At 31.7% G+C, this 21,875-nt stretch overlaps 1 non-coding gene and 1 pseudogene across 1 annotated transcript; one reads left to right on the top strand and one right to left on the bottom strand.

The window, feature by feature from the left end:
• The first annotated feature begins 887 nt into the window (after window positions 1-887).
• LOC111987176 (proteasome subunit beta type-4-like) lies at window positions 888-5,950 on the top strand (annotated as a pseudogene).
• A 5,115-nt stretch (window positions 5,951-11,065) lies between these two features.
• On the bottom strand, window positions 11,066-11,852 carry LOC112016542 (uncharacterized). Its single transcript, XR_010631653.1, has 2 exons — window positions 11,687-11,852; window positions 11,066-11,481 (listed from the first exon to the last, which is right to left on the bottom strand). It is a non-coding gene; the product is annotated as an uncharacterized LOC112016542 (transcript).
• Between the last annotated feature and the right edge of the window lie 10,023 nt (window positions 11,853-21,875).

Raw genomic sequence — 21,875 nt, 5'->3', positions numbered from 1 at the left:
GTGTTATGTTTTTGTTTTCATTTCATGAGTTTCAAGGGGAAAAAAAAAATTAGTGTTTTCTGTGCAATCTTGTTCATAGCCAGGGATTTAGTTGTTACAGATCAATTCTCAAACATCAGTTGAATCTTGGTGTCTCTGAATTTTATGACACTGTTACTTTTGTCCATAACAAATTGTGAAAATTCAGAAATAAAAAGCATCAGGTTGTTGGATTTACAAAAGAAAAAAGGGTGATGGCATTTACAGACATTTTGTATGCATGCTATTCTTGTAAAACTCCCATTGAAGTAGAAGATATTTGAAATATATACATCATCTGAATTCAAATTAATATATTGGGGCCAGCTGACAATAGTGCCAATTGTAGTAGGGATGTCCGTATGGTTCTCATTTCTCAGTAGATTGATAATGTTATAAATAAAAAATGATCGTAATGATATCTATGCTTGGTTATTTTTCAACAACAGGTTTAAAATTTTGCTATAAAATCTTGAATGAACTATATCTAAGTGTGTTAATACCCATTGAGATCTCTATCTGCATGGTTTCTTTGTCTGGAAATTTATGAGCTAAAACATGAAATCCCTCTTAAGCTTCCTTTTTATTGAATGTAAACATCAATGTCTGTTGTGGCACACACCAATGCTAGCATTTGTATATGCATATAACAAATTTCTATTATGTTACTTGTGAGTGTGTGTGTTCTATTCTTACCCTAAAAAAATGATGAGATAATTTATATTTGTGTATCGGCTTTGATCTTAAGCATGCATACTATTGTAAATTTCAACTGCTGCAGGGCATGCCAAAGAACATTGTTATTGGCTCTCACGTTTGGGTTGGAGATCCAGAATTAGTTTGGATTGATGGATAAATAATAAATGTGAATGGAGAGGAAGCTGAGATTCAAACTAGTAACGGGAAGACGGTGAGTTGAGTTCATAAGATGTTAAATAATCTTCCCAATCTAACAGGCATTCAATCTTATGATCATCTAGTTCAGTTTTCTATGATTACAATGTTCTTGCAATCTGTTATTCACCGCATTCAAGAATTTTTGAGATTTGAACTCCCTTTGCATTTTTAATTTTAGAGTGGTCATTTTCTGTTTTCAAATATTTCCTAAAAAAAAGGGAACATAGAGTAAAGGAGGAATTAAAAATATTAGAAAAGCCTCGTCACATTCCCAGTGAATAGGCTGTTCGGGAAACATTTTCTTGCAAATATGTTCCTGCAATATGTTTATTTTATATGTCAAGAGAGTAGGCTATAGTATATGAGAAGGACCGGGCATGTCCTTATCTTCCTGGAATTGTGTGCTTTAAATTGTTTGCAAATATCATGAACTTATGTGAAGGATCTTTCCTTGAAATGGCTTTTAAGTTTTTATTACCTTTTACAATTCCTTGGTATCACTATTGGTGTTATTACTTGTTAATTTACTTAAATTGTTGGCCTGGATATCTTAATTTTTTCTTAACTTCCTCTCTCTCTTTTTTTTTTTTTTTTTTTTCATTTAGATACTGTTCATTGGATCACATTCCATACTTGGGAGGGCAGTTGCTGTGAATGCTAATCTTGATATGATTTGGAAGCATGAAAGGCCATTGTTTTAAAGCTACATGTATCTCTATTGGATCTAGCTGACTTCTGTTTTTTGCTTGGGGAGGTGTGCGTGCAAAAGAAGACTCAAAAAATTTGGAAACCAATTTGGCATATTAACTACTGTTGAAATGAAGATACAAGTCCAGAGTACAAAACACAAAAGAAGACTGAGTGAGACTGAAGAATAAACGAGGCGTTTTGTGTAAATGAGGACCTGATGACACTTAGTGACACAACTGTGTTTTGCAATCTCTTTGTAATTGTTTAGGAATCCATATGTCATGGCACATCTGTAGTTGCTATCAAATACAAGGATGGAATTCTTATGGCTGCTGACATGGGAGGTTAGATACTAAATCAGTTCATAATTAATTGCAACTTCATATATTCATTTTTTTTCTTCTATTTATGACTTGATTGATATCGTTCTTGGACCCCTTTGGCTGTTGAGAAATTTAAGAAAATGAATAAAAGAAAAGAAAAAAAGAACAAGAATATAGTTTTGGTTTTGGTTTTATATTCACAAAGGCAAATTTGCTATTTATCTTCTATTTTTGACATGGTTAATGCATATTCTACTAGTGTTTTTCTCTATGATGTACTTTAATTTCAAATGCTTGGACACATTCAGTCCATGGCACTTGCAAAATGCGTGAAACATGTCAAATCAAAGAATGAATGCTAGCCAAAGATGGTTACATTTTGCTTAGTGGCTGATTTCTCACTTTCCTTCACTGGGACTTTTTTATTTTTATTTTATTTTTTTAAAGATTTCCATTAATTGCTTCTCTTGGAAGATATGTTTTCTGCTAATTTTTAAGCGCCCCTCTTGTATAATCATGGTGTACTTTGGAGACATGCCCCTTTTGGTCTTTTTTAATGAAGTTATGTTACTTGAATTTATTAAGTCTTTGATTTCCCTGTTTGACCATGCTTTTTTTTTTTTTTTTTTTTTACCTTGTGGCTGACCATTCCATATTGGTGGATTTTATTATTATTATTTAGTGCTTTCTTTCCAGTTTTGTAAATACTATCATCTATGGTATGCGTAGTGTGCAACAGATAACTTCAAAGGAGTGTAACACACACTCCAAAGTTTCAGCAATTCATTTGGGAGTCAGGGTTAGGGTGGTTGTACATTGTGTTTGCTGATTTGAGGGAATTAATTCTTCTGCCTTAGATCCCAGATATGCACATGGCAATTTATTTTCTGTCTGAATCATATGGCAATTTGTTTACTTGTTAGAGTAGTGACTAGATGTGTTCTATCACCCATGGTTACCATCATCCACCGTCAACTCTTTTCTTCCTGTTTTGGTTTTTCTATACTGCCTGAGGTGCATCTTTATTTGTGAGATATATTGTATTTCTCCTGACCCAGAATGTGCTATTAACTTGTTCCAGAATTCTGATTTTGGATGTCATGACTCATTAGAAACATTTTAGGATATGCACTTTTTTGTGCTCATCTATAACAACGAGATACTTTTCTATTGGTTTTTCATATCATGTATGGATTAATTGGCAGGTTCTTATGGATATACCCTGCATACAAGAGTGTTGAGCGATTGAAGCCAGTTGGAAAACATTCTCTTCTTGGTGCAAGTGGAGAAATTAGTGATTTTCAGGAGATTCTACGTTATCTTGATGAGCTAATGTAAGCAGGTTGTTTTAAGAGGAAAAAGTACTTGGAAAGTAGCAAAAGCTGGAACATCACAATTTTTGTCCCTTCCTTGTTATCTTTTCTGGGTATTTGTGTTTGCTTGTATTGTTTTCTACTTCTTGCTAAGTGATTGTTGGTATCGGGGATTATTTTTGCAGTCTATATGACAATATGTGGGATGATGGGAACTCTTTAGGTCCTAAAGAGGTGCACAGCTATTTAACCTGAGTGATGTAAAATAGGCGTAACAAGTTCAATCCACTATGGAATTCACTTATACTTGGTGGAGTGAAAAATGGATAGAAATACCTTGGCATGGTAAACCTAACTATACCTTTTATTTGTTGCAGAACTGTAAGCAATATGCATTTAAGGATATTAATCAATCTGTAATTTGTGATTCTTATCCAGGTCAGCATGATAGGCGTAAATTTTGAGGACAACCATGTGGCCACTGGTTTTGGGAATCAACTTGCATGGCCAATTCTTCGTGATGAGTTGCATGATAACTTGAGCTTTGAGGATGGCGTTAAGTTGCTGGAGAAATGCATGCGTGTACTCCTATATCGTGATACTACTGCTGTCAACAAGCTCCAGGTTTGGTTCCTCATTATTGTTCACTTAATGGTTTCTGTTACATACCAAAACTCTTAGTATATAAGTAATGGGCTATGCAATGATATAGCATGTAACATACTCAATCTTTTTCTAGTTGTTTGACTTGTCAGCGAAGCGAAGATTGTAGTTTCACTGGTTTCCACAACTTCTCTGCATGCTTTGTTGTTTCTTTCTTATTCTTCTTCTTCTCTCTCTTTTTGGTTTATGCTCATCAATTTTTTGATCATTTTGTGTCCACTTTTTGCAGTGAAATTTGTATATATTCCACACGATTTTGAATCATTTAGTTTTATTATTCTTTGAAATTGTGACTTTAACTTTGTTATTTTCTTCCTATCATTTCTATTTGTTAATTCATAAAATTGGATATCTTTGTGATTATTTTTTCTTGAAATTTTAGATGATTTTTAAATCCTGTCTCAAATACCCTCTCTGCCAATGAGCTCTAGATCACATGGTACTTCCTTCTGCGATAAGAATGACTGAAAGGAAAGTCATAGGTTCAAAACCCAATGGAGTGCTTTTGTAACTTACAAATAAATAAAAAATTATAACCTTCTCTCCTTTTCTTGTTGTGTTTGTATGTATACATGTGTGCCTTCATGCATGTAGGCAATCATGAGAATTCTGCCAACCCGAAAAAAGAGGTGCAGGGGTGGGGGGAAGGGAGGGTTTACTGAATGTTCCACAGTGACCCCAATATGGTTCAAAACGTCCAAATTGGATTTTCAAATAGATGGTCAATAATGAGGGTAGACATTGGAATCCTCAATTCCTTCAGCCTATAGAGCAGTGTAGATGCCAGTAAAGAAATGGAGTATTTAAGGTTTGATTGCACTATGATGCCCTTAGAATTATACAGGAATTTGCACCATTCCTGGAAGAGCATCTGAAGGGCCAAGGTCCATGGAAGGTAGTTTTCTTCGGGTGGACTACACAGCTCTTGGAAAATCCCAACTGTTGACAACCTTCTAGAGGTATAAATTGATAGTTGATTGGTGTTGTATGTGCAAGCATAGTGGAAATTTATTGATCACCTGCTTCTTCATTGCTGTGTGGCTTTGGACATTTGATCTTGTGTCCTCGTCTGTTTGAGCTAAGTCAGGTGATGCCCAAATCTGTAGTTGATGCTCAAAAAACAGATGGTCAGTAATAATTTCATTGTCCTATTATCATCCAAGGCTGATCATTTGAAGTAGGCATTCCTATCTGCTTTATTATTTCATTGTTTGATTGGATGCGTGACTTAGGCAGCGTCCTTTCCATGCCTTTTGTTGATGTTTGTTACTCCCTTTATATGTGATTTGTATTCTTTGAAGAGGGTTTGTACACATTGTTTTATGTGTCATTCCCTTTTCCTTTTCTAATCAAACTTGTAATTATGAAAGATGGTTAATAATAATTAATTGTCTTATTATTATCCAAGGCTGGCAGACTTGAAGTAGGCATGTCCCTATTAGCTTTATAATTTCTCATTATTCTACAAAAATTTTTCATTGCTAAGACACAAAATAACAATTGTTGAAAGGGAACAATATCATGAGTGCAAGTTTTAACAATTGTTGAAAGTGAACAATATCATGAGCGCAAGTTTTAAGCAGCAGAGAAGTTAAGAATGGAAAAGAAAACAATAAGCTTCTAGGAATCACACGTCAGTTTATAAACCTCTTGTAGTAAAAAAGTTGTAATACCCCTAATATATGTTGTTTTATTTGCTGAATGTTTTCAAGTATTTCCATATCTTACCATTCTATTTGAATTTGGCATGATTATAAGCTACTGCACAAGCAAGCACATATATGTACCCAACATAATGTGCTTTGTGGAGGTGGCTGAATATGAATCAGATCAGTTTGTTTCTTATAATTGCTGTACTTCAATTAACATTTTTTATTTTTATAATTTAGTTCTAGATGGAAGCCTGGTTTTCTAGTTTTCCATAAATAATCTATTAATATGCCTGAAATTTTGATTTCACAGATAGCAAAAATCACTGAAGAAGGTGTAACCATTTCTCAGCCANACCTCCTAGGAAATCTAATCCTCAAGGAAGGCCAAGAATGAGAAACCTTCATCTAATGCATGAGTGTAAAGGTTTTGGTCATATGAGGATAGAGTGTCCAAACTACCTCATGAAAGAAAAGACCAAGGAGTCAAAAGTTAAAGGGTTGTTTGCTACTTTGAGTGATATTGAGAATGACTATTCTGATGAGTATGTGGATGAATGTAGTCACATTATGGCATTTGTTGTCTCAACCGATAAGGTGATTGTGGAGAGTGCTAGTGACAGTGAGGATTCTTCTGATGATGAAGTACCCAAGAAGATGACCCTTCAGGAAGCCTATGATAAACTAAGCACTGAATTTATAAAATCTAAAAAGACTTCTCATCTTTGTAGAAAAGAGCTTAATGAGGTAAAAACTAAAAAAACTAATCTGTTAGTCAAGCTAGATGAGACTAGAAGATTAGTTGAGACTCTTGTTGTAGAGAACACCTCATTAGAAGAGAAGGTCAAGAGTTTTGAGGTTGAGTTTAGTCAAGCTAGAACTTAAATAGAGAGGATATTTAGTGTAAAGCTTGATGAGGTATTAAGTACTCAAAAGCCTAGTTTTGATAAGACTGGTTTAGGATATGATGTTTTCTCCGACCCCCCCTCTTCCACGGCTTCTGGATCAAGAACTGTCTTTGTGCCAAAATCTGAGAAAGGTAATAAAGGTATTAAAGGTATGAAATCCAAAATTGATTTAACTAATTCTAAATCCTTTGTTAGACTTCATGTTTGTCACCATTGTGGTGTTTCTAGACACATTTGTCCTAATTGATTTAAGTTGTATCCTCAAAAGCAAGTGTCCAAACGGTCACAGGTTTTCTCTCAAGGACCTACACCTTTGTTTGAAGAGTTATTAAAAACTTTGAGCTTTTTAACTCACTTTCAAGATAATTTTAATTCTTCTATGTCCTTTAGTAGACATACTAGGACACGTGTCTTTCCATCTTCACGGCCAAAGACTCGTGCTGTGTGGGTGAGAAAGGAGCCTAAAACTTAATTATTTGTTCTGTTTGTCCTCTTCTTTAATTCTTTCTATATAAAGTAAGACTCCTTTTACTTGATTTCTTATCTGTTTTTGGAACGATGCTTTCATGCATCTGCACCTTTCTATCATGTCTTCATGCATATGCATTTTTCTTTCTGCTTTCATGTTATTTGTCTATTTTTGTTTAGTTGTTATTTTGTTTTATTTTCAAAATAAAAATGAAAAGGAAAAATACAAAAATACAAAAACAATGTATGTTTTGTGTCCATTGGTACTTGTGTACATTGAATGGCCATTGAAACCAAATTTTCTAAACTTTGTATCTCTTGTAACTTAGATGAGCATCTCTATGCACAACAAAGCAAATGAGTTTTGTGGTTTGTGTTTGTGATGAGTAAGATTAAATAATCTCTTGTACTTAACACTCGTTAGGACATATGTGATTCACTTGTTAGGAACATATGTCACTACTTTATGTAATTGGCTAATTCTTTGACAAAACGAACTTTACTTGTATTTGAGTAGATCTAGGATGTGTTTAATACTCTAAAGAACAAGAGTTCAAGTCTAGTATTGAAGTCATGTAAGTCTGTCCAAGAAACAAATGAAGAAGTGCTAATTCATTAAATCTTGATAGCTGCTTGATAGATAGTTATCGAGGTATCTATCGAGGTTACAGGAATTCAGATTTTCAGATTTGATTTTTGGCCCATATTTATGTATTTATGTAGGATTTCTTTTCTCACAACCCTAGACCTATATAAGGCTTATTTTAGATGTCATCACATAAGAGAATACAAGGAGAACATATGCAAAAGGTGACCAATGCCTTATTCTTTCAAAAAGAAGCTACTGCGTCTTTGCGTCAAGTGCTTCTTGATCAAGTGCTTCTTGATCATCATTGTTGATAAAGTGAAAAACTTTGCACCCAACATCTTCTTTAAGTTGGTGTGTTAGTCATGTACTAAGAGCCGTGTATCTTTGATTAGTCACGTACTGGGATCTGTGTATCAAAAGGGTAGCGTTCATATATTGAAGAGTTCAGAGGTTTTGAAGCGGTAAAAAGTTTTTGCTGTAAGTTCATCTACGAGGATTGTAGAGTCTAGAGACAAAGGTTTTGTACTAAATCTAAAACTTCTCTTTACTATAGTGGATTACTTTTCGGGAAGGTTTTCCCCAGATGTTTTTACTGTGAAACTAGTTTGTTTTATTAGTTTTTCCAAGTTATCATATCTTGTCTTATTTATTTTTCCGTTGCATGATTTTGATATGATATTGATATTTTTTTGTTTTAACAAGATTTATTCATAATAAATCTAATTAACAACTTAAGCTTAAAACTTGTTAATTCTATTAACTGGGGTCTAAATTTTCCAACAAGTATTATTAGAGTTATATGATGATTGCAACATGATAGGCATTGGCATGAATATGGACAACAGACATGTATGGGTGAGACTATGAAACGAACCTAATATGATATGATGGCGGCTATATTGTACTCCAAATTTGTGTAAAATAAACCTATCCATTGAATATTGACTCCAAAGTTGCATTTATCTTTGGATTGTAAATCTTATCCATTGAATAATTGAGTTTTGGCTTTAATTGCCATGTTGTAGCTATTAGGAGAAACGTGTACACGTTGCAATGAATTTTTTATTGCTTTTAACATATTATTCATATGGGGATAATTGGTTTTGGCTTTATTTCACATGCGTCGCCATTGAGAGAAACGTTTAATAAACATTGGAATATGTTGTTAACGTGTACCCCCTTTTTATTTTTGACCAATGCCAAAATCTCTTCTCACTGGTTTTTGAAGCCATTGACAAAGATCAGAGCAAGGTGATGAGTTTCATATGCCTCAATTATTGTTCAATAAGATTTGCAAAGACTATTTTGTTTTACAAAGCCTTAATAGTGATCCTTAATGTGTTGGTGTGTGTAGTCCTTTGTCTCCCACAAAGTTATTATATGGAAGAATTCTTAGAAATAGTTTCAAGGTGTTGTTTAGAAGATTTGAACTGAACTCATGGATCTCATAAGGTGAGGAAACTACTAGATTTTTTTTTTCTCAGAGAAACTACTAGACTAATTATTGGAATATTAATTAAATAATTAAATATATTAGTTTCTAACAATTTAAACTTTTAAAACAATTGGTAATTTATTACCAATCCCTTAAAATTGGGACTTGTGTTTGGTTCAGTGTCTAGTTGCATTAGATCTATCAAAATGATAACACTTGTCCAAGAGTGGACATATGGCATCATCCAGATGGATCCAGTGCAACTAGACATTGGATCAAATCCTTACCCCTAAAATTGAAATATGTGATTTTTTTTTTTCAATGCCGTGGCCAGTGGTGTCATTTACTATTGTTTTTGGCCCAGAAAAAGAGTTAATTTTTTTTTTTTTTTTTAAACTTTAATGTCATGTTACAAGAAATACTCTTCCATTTGTTAAAGGTTCCCAATGAGCTGAGCTTGAACCCACTTCATGTTTCTTTCACTTAGAGACATATCATGCAATAAAAATATAGTAGTAATTATTATTTTTTTTTTTTAAGAGAAACAAACACACACACAAGGAAGAGGGAAAGAGGTTCTAACATAAAGACACACCACAATTCCACTCAAAAGCCATGGTAACTTTTAAGGGAGGGTGGGGCAAGTTATACTACACACAACACACTTTTTTAAATAATGTGGGACAATTACCCTTTTTTNCCAAATCCTGGTGAGACCTGGAGTGTCAATTTAAGTCAAGGCGTTGTTGAATTTTAGGAGTGTCACGTGGCATGTGTGAGTTGGTCACCATAAGTGAAGAATAGGGAATCGCTTACAAACAAGTGCCTGTTACATCGTACAGTGCAAGTGAACATGCCCCGCAGGTAAACCAAGCTATTTAGAGTTTTTTTTTTTTTAAAGTAATACAAAAAAAATAAAAATAAAATAAGAGTAATGATTATTATAAATGTTAACAAGAGTAATATAAATTCTATTTAATAAAAAATTGGATTAAAAAACATAAAACTGACCACACAGTATATTTTAATATATATATAATATATATATTTTATGAAGCTGATCTATAACTTATAAAACTGCAAAAAAAGATAAAAAACTACAAAAACAAAGACAAAGAGCTGTTTTTTTTTTTGAAAGGAAGACAAAGAACTGTTGTTACATACTATTTTACAATTTAAATAAAGCATACAATAGTTAGTGTGTAACAAATATTTTTTCTAAAATGAAAAGACACGTTAAAGGGGCCACTCTAACCAAGAACTTGTGTAGCCCAAACTTTAAATGGACTATGAATTAGTTACGTACAAGCAAGACAATGAACTATAAATTGGAGTTTATTAGAAGGAAAAAAAAAAAATAATAAAAAATAAAACGTACAAACATGACAGCTGGCTTCTACTACCTTGCCAAATGACAACCTGATTTTTCTTTTTCCTATAGCAATGCTTTCTTTACCGTGTGGCAGTGATTTTAGTTGTGACCTGTGAGAGCATTTTAAACTTTCAAATTTTCTTGACGTTCATATTCTAGTTTTATAAACAATAAAAATGTTACAATTTTTTTAGTTAATTCAATATTTTATCACAATTTTGTTGAGATAGTTTTAATAATTGTGATAAAAAATATTGAAAAAAAATTGATTTCGTTGATTTATTGTTTAAAAGTTGGTCTAATGTACTGCGTATCTAAGGTGAAATTGATCTCTTTAGCGTATCATGGGGATTTCTTTCACTTTGTAATTTTGACTTAAACTTTCCCTTTCTTCAAATTGTTCCCTTGGTTTATTGGACAAAAATCTTCTTATACACAGTTTCGTACACACTTTCTATTCACATATATTTATTATTTCACATTTTGTACACACTCATTTTTAAAATTTTTTAAAATGAATTATTAACGAATGTCCTAAGACCATTGTTATACACTTTCCTTTAAAAATGTGTGTAACTTTCATTGCCATTATAAGATATGCATGGCTGAACTGATCTCCAATCAAGGTATGGTTACATATCATAAATGCTCTCATAAACACAATTAAGTAAGACATCATCAACTTCTCCGCAATTAATATTTTTGGTAAAACACAATTATATATTATATATATATATATATATATATATTGCAAATGGGAAATACAATAGACAGAATCAATACACACATAAACAAATTTTAATGACAGACACTATCACATTAACAACCAAACAAATGAAGGACCCCCATTTATTCTTTGATATTCCATCTTCTATATGGCCTAATCTATTAATATATATCCTTTTTTTTTTTTGAATAAATAAAACTCTATGAATATAAGGGTCCTTGACTTAGAATCCCAACCAAGAAATGATCAAGGGCACTTGTCTTGCCCTTGGAGTTCTTGAGGTCCCTGTAGCAAGGGCACTCGTCCTTGTTCCCTAAGTCCCAGATGGCACCACTGACACTTCTCACAGCAAATACCGCAGTACTTCAAGCACCGGTCCTGTACTCTCCGCCTTTGAGCACCTCACCTGGCACTTTGAGTCACAGAAGCCTATATTTTGTTTAAACACAAACTGATTAGCATTTTTTTTTTTGGATAAATCGAAGGATACAGAGACTGAATCTCAATGTACCGTGAAATTAAACCATTCCACCCAAAATATCAAAGTAAATCCAGCAAGATTTAACTTTTATAAACAGAAGTTTTCAAAAAAAGAAAGAGTTGTTTAAGTCTGTAGAAGTAATGAGTATCTTACTTGAACCAGCCATTGTGGCCTCAAAGAAAGATGAGCTGAGGACAAGAGCAAACAAGCAGGAAAGTTGCAAAGGCAGCTTCATTTTTTTTTTCTTGACTGTGTCTCAGAAAATGTAGAGAAAAGATGTGTGAAAAAATGTAATGTACTTAGTTTGGCCTCAAAGGCAAAGGGTATTGTTGTGTGAGTGGTGGAGACATGGAGTAAAGTGGAGTATTTATAGTGGAAGAAAAAAAAAAAGGCTAGGGGTAGGTGAAACGTTTGCAAAGTGTACATGAAAATTAAATGAACAAGATATCAACTATGCAAATTACAGTATGTCAATTTGGCTTTCATAAGAGAAAGCTAGAGGTGCGCATTTGGTTTGGAGTGTTTGGTAAGGAGTCCCAATGGACATTGAATAATAATTATGTCAATGATGTTCTAGTGTCAATTGGTGTTCTTAGATAATTTTCTTGTTAATAAGTATTTAAATTTATACAATTTTTAAAATATAAAAATCTATTAAAATAATTTGTTTTTTTTTTTTTTTCTATAAAAGTTTTATAACAATATTTTTAATCTAATAGTCACTTAAGTAGTATTGTAGTGTAACTTGGACTCTGGTAGTTTGGTGAGAAAAAAAAATTAATTACGCTTGTATGTAATGTTATATTATATTTTATTTTGGTGTTCAGATTTTTTGAAAATTTTAAATGTACATAGATATAAATTTTAGTTTTTTTTTTTATTTTTATTTATTTTTTTGTCTTTAACTATTGATTCAATTTAAGAATAATTTGAAAAAATAATTTTAATTAACTTTAATAAAAATGTACAATACTTTCAAATTAATTATTTTATACATTTTCAATTTTATTTTATTTCACAAAAATCTAAAAGACCTTGTTAATCATTTACCCACACAAATTTATAGTGGTTATTGAGTGTGATTTTCTTAGTATTTGTTGTTAACTTTAATTTTTGAAAATTTATAAAAACATCATTTAATGTAAAGTTAATTTTGAGAAAAAATGTACCTTAACTTAATGTTTCATATTTGACAAAACAATTTTAATCTGTATTTTTTTCAAAGTAACTTTTTAAACTTCATTTTTTTTAGGTAGATTATTTTCAAACAACTTCACTTTAAAAAAATAAAATAAGAATAATAAGAATCTAGAAAAATAGATAACCCAACAAACTGTACACCCTAAGAAATAATGAGTAGGAGATAGAAAATGTTGGCAACTTAAGTACGTTTTAGTTTATGGTGAACTCTTATAAGACCACACATTTTGTATAACTTGCTTGACTATAAATTATAATGAATTACAACATTTATACAGCACTTAAAACCTCCAATACTTATTACATCCAAGCAAGTTGTAGGATATGATCAAGTATGAGTCCCTCTACGTTTTATGGGCCACGGCTGGTGGAGGAGACTTCTAGGCTTCTAGCTTTAAAGTACTTCCTTTCCTTCCAGCCAGTACAATGCAGTCGTTGACTGGACCCTACTTAATTACTCCACACAATGCGTTATTCTAGTTTTACGGGACTTATTAATTACACAAGGCCGTTCGTTAAGCTTAAATTTGTCTTTCCCTGCTTCTAAGGTTACGTGAAGTTTCCATACTTTTTCGAAAAATTTTGGAAGATAACGTAAAGATATAATAGAGTTTCCCTTTGCTCATGTTGACTTTAAGAAAAGATGCAACCTCGTGTACATGCATGCTTACTATATGAACATTCTCGTAAAGTAAAAAAACAGCATCCTCATCTCAATTAGTCTTACGTCTTCCACCAAAAAATAAATTAGTTAGAAAATCAATCAGTTCTTTGATTTGCCCATAAGAGGGCTAGGACTTGCTCAGAACTCGTGTGAGAACTATGAAGCTTATTCATAATACTTAGAAGCATCGTAGGGCACGATTTACAAAGATCCAGGTATATCCAGACAGAGTAATTAACTCTATATATGAGACCATATATAGTTTTACAACATGTATGCCAACTCTTCATCAGACCATTATTTTTCCTTTTTGAGAACCCTTCATCACCTGTACTCAAATTAAAGTAAACTACACTTGAGCCCAAATTCCAAACTCCCAAGTTTTAGGATCCCCCAAAAAAGAATCTTTGATATCAGTCATAAGTCATCACCTAATCATTGATCCCATATCACGTGATACTAATGTGTAATATTATATGTACTACTAGAATATTGAGAAGTTTATTATTATGAGCACAATACATTTGTTAAAGTACTACTACTTAGATATTTAACTTTTGCCAAATATATATAAAGCGATATGAGAACTCTAATCTTCAAGTTACACTCCATTATGGTAAATAGAATCTTCTTTCAAATGATGGTTTTATACAGTAATACAAACTTAGTAGTGGGCTATACAAAACCTAATTGCAAATTAAGACTAATTCATTTGTTGATCTGAACTCGGATAACCCAACTGTCATGACCCACCGACCCCAAGTTTGCTAAATTGGGTGGCCATGCATGAACCATGGATGCCAGTTGCATGTAATAATTGCTACAAATAAGTAAAAACGAACCCTTGGTTTCATAAATGTATTATTGGACAAAAAAAATCTTAAGTTACGTTTGGGAATTGTTTTTTTCCCTTATTTTTTGTTTTAAAAACAATTTTCTTTTTTGAAATAAAAAAACTTGTTTGGCAACCTAAAATAGACAGAAAATAAAAACTATTTTCAAAACTCAATTTGTGAAGGAAATTGAAAACATGCAAAATGTTGTTTTCAGTTTTTAATTTTCAAAAGTCAATGAAAATATGTATTTAATTTAATGAATTTGTCTCATTTAATGGGTTAGTATTAAAATTCAAATCTTAGTAACAACATATTTTAGTATTTTCTATTTTTTTTCAAAAAAACTTTTTTTTTTAAATTTCAACTAACCAAACATATTTTTATTTCAAAAATATAAGAAAATTGTTTTTTCTTTATATTCCTAAAACAAGTTTTTGAAAATAGAAAACAAAAACTGTTACCAAACATAACTTTACTATTTCACGTTTCGTACATATTCTCTATTGGCATATACTCATTATTTCACATTTTGCTGCACGGTTTTTTTAAAATTATATTTTTAAAACATGATTTCCATTATATGATAATGTATATACAGTGAATGTGTAATAATTAATAAAAATTGTTTTCAAAACTCAATTTGTGAAGGAAATTGAAAACATGCAAATGTTGTTTTCAATTTTTAATTTTCAAAGGTCAATGAAAATATGTATTTAATTTAATGAATTTGTCTCATTTAATGAGTTAGTATTCAAATTCAAATCCTAATAACAACATATTTTAGTATTTTCTATTTTTTTTCAAAAACTTTTTTTTTTAATTTCTACTAACCAAACATAATTTTTATTTTAAAAATATAAGAAAATTGTTTTTTTTTTTTTTTATATTCCTAAAAACAAGTTTTTGAAAATAGAAAACAAAAACTATTACCAAACATAACTTTGCTCTTTCACGTTTCATACATACTCTCTATTGGCAAATACTCATTATTTCACATTTTGCATGCATTTTTAAAAGAATTATATTTTTAAAACACAATTTCCGTTATATGATAATGTATATACAGTGAATGTGTAATACTTCCTCTGTCTCACTTTTTTTGTCCTCTATTCCATTTTGAGATGTCCCAAAATATTGTCACATTTCTAAAAATAAAAGTTATTAATTTACTAGTGTTCCTATTATACCCCAATTAATTTACAAATTCAAATTTTTAATAAATTTTTTAAAGGGTAGTTTTAGAAACTTATACATTTTTAAAAGGTAGACAAGACAATAAATGATGTTCTTTAAAAAGTTTGATTTTTCAAACAGGATAAAAAAAAAAAATAGAACGTATGGAGTAATTAATAAAGGGTCATGCTAATGAGTGCTCTTAGGGTATTTGTTAACAATTTATTTTATGAAAGTTTTGACATCACTTTTATGGAAAATGAAAAAAGCTGTCAAAATATTAATTATTTTTAAATTTTTTTTTTAAATGGATTATTAACGAATGCCCTAAGACCATTTGTTATACACTTTCCTTTAAAATGTGTGTAACTTTCATTGCTCATTATAAGATATGCATGGCTGAACTGATCTCCAATCAAGGTATGGTTACATATCATAAATGCTCTCATAAACACAATTAAGTAAGACATCATCAACTTCTCCGCAATTAATATTTTTTGGTAAAACACAATTAAATAACTTATTATTATATATATTGCAAATGAGAAATTACAAATAGACAGAATTCAATACACACATAAACAAATTTTAATGACAGACACTATCACATTAACAACCAAACAAACGAAGGACCCCCATTTATTTCTTTGATATTCCATCTTCTATATGGCCTAATCTATTAATATATATCCTTTTTTTTTTTTTTGAATAAATAAAACTCTATGAATATAAGGGTCCTTGACTTAGAATCCCAACCAAGAAATGATCAAGGGCACTTGCTCTTGCCCTTGGAGTTCTTGAGGTCCCTGTAGCAAGGGCACTCGTCCTTGTTCCCGTAAGTCCCAGATGGCACACAGTGACACTTCTCACAGCAAATACCGCAGTACTTCAAGCACCGGTCCTGTACTCCCGCCTTTGAGCACCTCACCTGGCACTTTGAGTCACAGAAGCCTATATTTTGTTTTTAAACACAAACTTATTAGCATTTTTTTTTTTGGATAAATCGAAGCGATACAGAACTGAATCTCAATGTACCGTGATAATTAAACCATTCCACCACAAAATATCAAAGTAAATCCAGCAAGATTTCAACTTTTATAATACAGAAGTTTTCAAAAAAAGAAAGAGGTTGTTTAAGTCTGTAGAAGTATATGATATCTTACTTGAACCAGCCATTGTGGCCTCAAAGAAAGATGAGCTGAGGACAAGACAAACAAGCAGGAAAGTTGCAAAGGCGAGCTTCATTTTTTTTTTTTCTTGACTGTGTCTCAGAAAATGTAGAGAAAAGATGTGTAGAAACAAATGTAATGTACTTAGTTTGGCCTCAAAGGCAAAGGGTATGTGTATGTGTGAGTTGGTGGAGACATGGAGTAGGGGAGTGGAGTATTTATAGTGGAAGAAAAAAAAAAAGAGCTAGGGGTAGGTGAAACGGTTTGCAAAGTGTACCATGAAAATTAAATGAACAAGATATCAACTAGCAAATTACAGTATGTCAATTTGGCTTTCATAGAGAAAGCTACAAGGTGCATTTGGTTTTGGAAGTAAATCTTGGTAAGGTGTCCAAATCTTCTGTCTCACTTTTTTTATTCTACTTTATACTCTGTTAATAAGTACTTGTCATGTGTTCACCTAATTAATTAAATACTACTATTAATTAATAATTGTAGTATTAATAAGTCAATAATGATAGTATTTAATTAATTAAGTGAACACGTGTCAAGTATTTATTGGTGGAGTATGAGTGGAGTAAGAAAAGTGGGACAGAAGATTTGGACTCCTTGGTAAGAAGTGCCTATGGGACAGGAATAATAAATTATTCAATTGAGTTGTAATGTAATGTATAATATTTTATGATTTTTGTTGATTGGTGTTCTTAGATAATTTTTGTTAATTGAGTATTTTTTTTTTTAAATTTGATACAATTTTTATGAAAAATATAAAAAATTATTAAAAAAATCAGTTTTTTTTTTTTTCTATAAAAAGTTTATAACAATATTTTTTAAACAAAGGGTCATGCTAACGAGTGCCCTTAGTGTATTGGTTAACAATCAATTTTAAGAAAATTTTGACATCACTTTTATAAAAAATGAAAAAAGCTGTCAAAACATTAATTTTTTTTTCTTTTCCCATAAATTTTTTTTAAAATGGATTATTAACGAATGTCCTTAGGGCATCTATTAATTTTTTACATTAAAAAAAAACGCTTGTTAATCATTTACCCACACAAATTTATAGTGGTTATTGAGTGTGATTTTCTTAGTATTTGCGTTGTTAACTTTAATTTTTTGAAAATTGTATAAAAACATCATTTAATGAAGTATTAAAAATGTACCTTAACTTTTTTTGAGAAGAAAAAGATGTACCTTAACTTAATGTTTCATATTTGACAAAGCAATTTTAATCTGTATTTTTTTCAAAGTAACTTTTTTAAACTTCATTTTTTTTTAGGTAGGATTATTTTCAAACAACTTCACTTTAATAAACCTGGAAAATAAGAATAAGATTATGTATATAATCTAGAAAAATAGATACACCCAACAAACTTGTACACCCTAAGGAAATAATGAGTAGGAGATTTGAAGATGTAAATACCCGTGCCAACTAAGTAAGTGCTCAAAAGTTTTATAGTTTATGTGTGAACTCTTATAAGACCACACATTTTGTTATAACTTGCTTGACTATAAATTGATAATTGAATTACAACATTTATACAGCACTTAAAACGCTCCAATCACTTATTTGACATCCAAGCAAGTTGTTAGGATAAGTATCAAGTATGTGTCCCTCTACGTTTTAATGGGGCCACGGCTGGCGGAGGAGACTTCTAGGCTTCTAGCTTTAAAGTACTTCCTTTCCTTCCAGTCCAGTCAATGCAGTGGACTTTTTTTTTTTGGTGTGCTGACGTGTCACTCGTTGACTGGACCCACCTAATTACTCCACACAATGCGTTATTCTAGTTTTTACACATTTTGTTATAACTTGCTTGACTATAAATTGATAATTGAATTACAACATTTATACAGCACTTAAAACGCTCCAATCACTTATTTGACATCCAAGCAAGTTGTTAGGATAAGTATCAAGTATGTGACCCTCTACGTTTTAATGGGGCCACGGCTGGTGGAGGAGACTTCTAGGCTTCTAGCTTTAAAGTACTTCCTTTCCTTCCAGTCCAGTCAATGCAGTCGACTTTTTTTTTTTGGGTGTGCTGACGTGTCACTCGTTGACTGGACCCACCTAATTACTCCACACAATGCGTTATTCTAGTTTTACGGGACTTATTAATTACACAAGGCCGTTCCGTTAAGCTTAAATTTGTCTTTCCCTGCTTCTAAAGGTTACGTGAAGTTTCCACACGTTTTGCGTTTTTTCTAAAAAAATTTGAAGTACGTAGGAGGGATAACGATGAAAGGCATAAGGATCAGTCTAAAGTCTGAACTCGTATTATAGGAGTATTCTATTTATAAGATAATTTTTAGGCAACAAGAAAAACGCTTCTAGAATAATTTATACACTTACAATTTTTTTTTTTCTCTAATAAAAATTACTATGACTTTTGAGTAAAAGTATAATGTGTTTTGTGTTAAAATTTCTTTCACTCTTCTTTGTGTGTGTATTTGTTTCTTAAAAAAAATAAAATAAAATAACAAAATCATCTACTACTTTTATTAATTCTTTTGTTATAATATGAGGAGGAATTTGATCCTTATACTTTGTTAAAAATATTAAAAGAAAGTTTTTTTAGAGAGTTTTAACTTATGACGTCTGCTTTTGATGATAGCTTTTTATTATCAGACTAAGACACCAATTGGTTTTTTGATGTAAGCGGAGATTGAACTCCAGATTTCTTATTCAACTATAAAAAACTTTACCAGTTGAGGTAATTGGAACCCATTAAAAAAAATAAAAGAGGTAAGTTGAGCTAAATTTTTTAATAATATATATGAGAGATCCATTTTAATGTTGTTTTTTTTAGCTAAGTAATTAAAAAAAAAAAGAAAAAAAAAAGAAAAAGAAAAAGAGGTTCAATGAAATCCTTAAACGTAAAAGGTTACACTCGATCCAAACTAATGGATTGGGTATATTAATTATTAAGAGGCTTCAATCTATTTTGTCATATTATTAAAAGATTATGCATATTAATCATTTCTATATATAAAAAATTTAAAAATGTACTTCAATCATTTATTTAATTATTTTTTCTATTTTTTGGTGTATACTCTAAGAATAAACCCAATGATCCATCATAATTTTTTCACGTATCAAGCTTGCATAGTAGCAAACATTTCCTTTGCTTCAACGGTTTCCAAAGCATTCCAATTATTTAGTAAAACTAAAACAGAAATAAAGAGAGATGAGCTTCATTATAGCGCTTTGCGCAGCACCAAGGCATCTTTTAGCAGTGATCACTGTTCCAATGTTGACTGGGATCCATACTCCCATTATAAAAGAAGCCCCAACTGTAAAAGCTTCTTCAATCTGGCTGACAACACATGTATATGCCATCTGCCATGATCATAATTCATAAAGCTACGCAATCTTTTGATGATCTCTAGCAATATAATCGATAGCGATGGCTTTGGACAATTCGATTTCAAAGAGTTTATGTATACGAAATTTTTATAATTTTTTTTTTAGTCAATGAAGTTACATATTGTGGTGGGTTTCATTTAGTTTCCTTAGTGAATATATTAACGTCAAATAAGAGATTTGAGTTTCAAATTTCATCTACATTAAAAATTAATTGATATTTTAATTTAATGATTTAAAAAATTATTATAAAAAAAACAATATAAATTGAAATTCTATTATATCTATAAAAAGTAATAACAATAATAATATAGTTATATATTGTGATAGGTATTAAGCTTCATGTATTGGTGTTTAGTGTCATATATATTTGTTCACAGTGGATCCTAAACTCGAGAAAAAGAGGAGGGGTGCAGTAGGTTGATGTTCAATTAGTGACTCTATTATGAATGAAATCATTTTTAGAAGAAAATGACTAATGCTCTGGTAAAAAGAGTGAGTTGTTTCAATTTAAGAGGAAAAAAAAAAAGTAAAGAAAGACCCAGAAAAAATATAATGAAGGGAAATAATATATGTAGCCGACACTAACTAATTAATTGAAAATTCGTAATCAACTCCAAGTTTGAAATTAAGGTTTGTCTTTGTTGTTGTCCTGTGATTGATATTAATAAAAGTGATCCAAAAAGAAAGGGGGAAAAAGTCATTTAACATTTATCTTTGATTTCTCACATGGTTAAAATGAGCACTATAAAGAGAGTTGGAAATTGGGATGGACAGATTTGGTGGATCGTGTTCAGTTGCACTGGACTTGAAACTTGTTCAACAATAAGTCAATATACACATGACACAATCTAAATGGGTTCAATGTAAAGTAGCTTCCCCCTCCCCCCAAAAAATAAAAAATAAAAAAGGTTCCTCAGCACAGCAGTTTGTTTTGTCTGTTGGTAATCGATAGCTTTAGATTTAAGAATAGTGTGGGTTCTGGAATTTACCAAGGAGTACGAAAAGCAGAGCTAGCAGTGCACAACTTACATTACTTTATATGAAACAGGGGATGGTCGGCCCCGTCTTCTGCCGACTAAAACGTGCCACTCACGTGACCAGTTTTAGGGGTTTTAAAAAAAAGTGGGGAAGAGTAGATTATTTCCTACTTTAATAATCTTTAATAAATAATATTATTTTTATTTTTTTAGATTATTATAAAAAGTCTTAAGGTAATGATTAACGATTTATTTTAGAAAAGTTTTGACACAACTTTTATAAGAAATAGAAAAAATTGTCAAAATATTAATTATTATTATTTTTTTTTATAAAAATTCTCTTTAAATAAATTATTAACTATTACCCTTAGGACATCTATTAGTATTTCTCATAATGAGGTAGCTTCCGTGTGCCCAGCACTACGGCTAGGATAGCCTTCTCCAGAGGCAGGTAGCGAATCTCGGCCTCATGCAGCGACTTGCTTACGTAATAAACAGGCCTTTGTACGCCAGAATCCGATCGTATCAACACCAGGCTTACTGCATAGGGAGCTACGGCGATGTAGGCGAACAGTACTCGTCAGGCTCAGGACTGGACATGATAGGTGGCCGAGCCAGATAATCCTTGAGTTGCTGAAACGCAGAAGCACATTCCTCAGTCCATTCGAACCCCTTCCACTTGTTGAGTAGGGAGAAAAAGGACGGCACCTGTCTGCTGATCTAGAGATGAACCGATTGAGGGCAGCGGTCATCCCGGTTAGCTTCTGAACCTCCTTGGGATTCCGAGGAGCTCGTAAATCATTGATGGCCTTTATCTGGTCGGGGTTGACCTCGATTCCTCTATGCGTGACCATGTATCCTAAAAATTTTCCGGACCCTACCCCAAACGAGCACTTAGAAGCATTCAATCGTAGCTTGTACTTTCGTAGGATCTCAAAGGTACTTTCAAGGTCCTTCAC

The sequence above is a fragment of the Quercus suber genome, unplaced genomic scaffold (assembly GCF_002906115.3).
Source record: "Quercus suber isolate HL8 unplaced genomic scaffold, Cork oak 2.0 scaffold_232, whole genome shotgun sequence".
In the NCBI taxonomy this organism is placed as follows: Eukaryota; Viridiplantae; Streptophyta; class Magnoliopsida; order Fagales; family Fagaceae; genus Quercus; species Quercus suber.
This window is presented reverse-complemented; position numbering and strand designations above follow the sequence as displayed.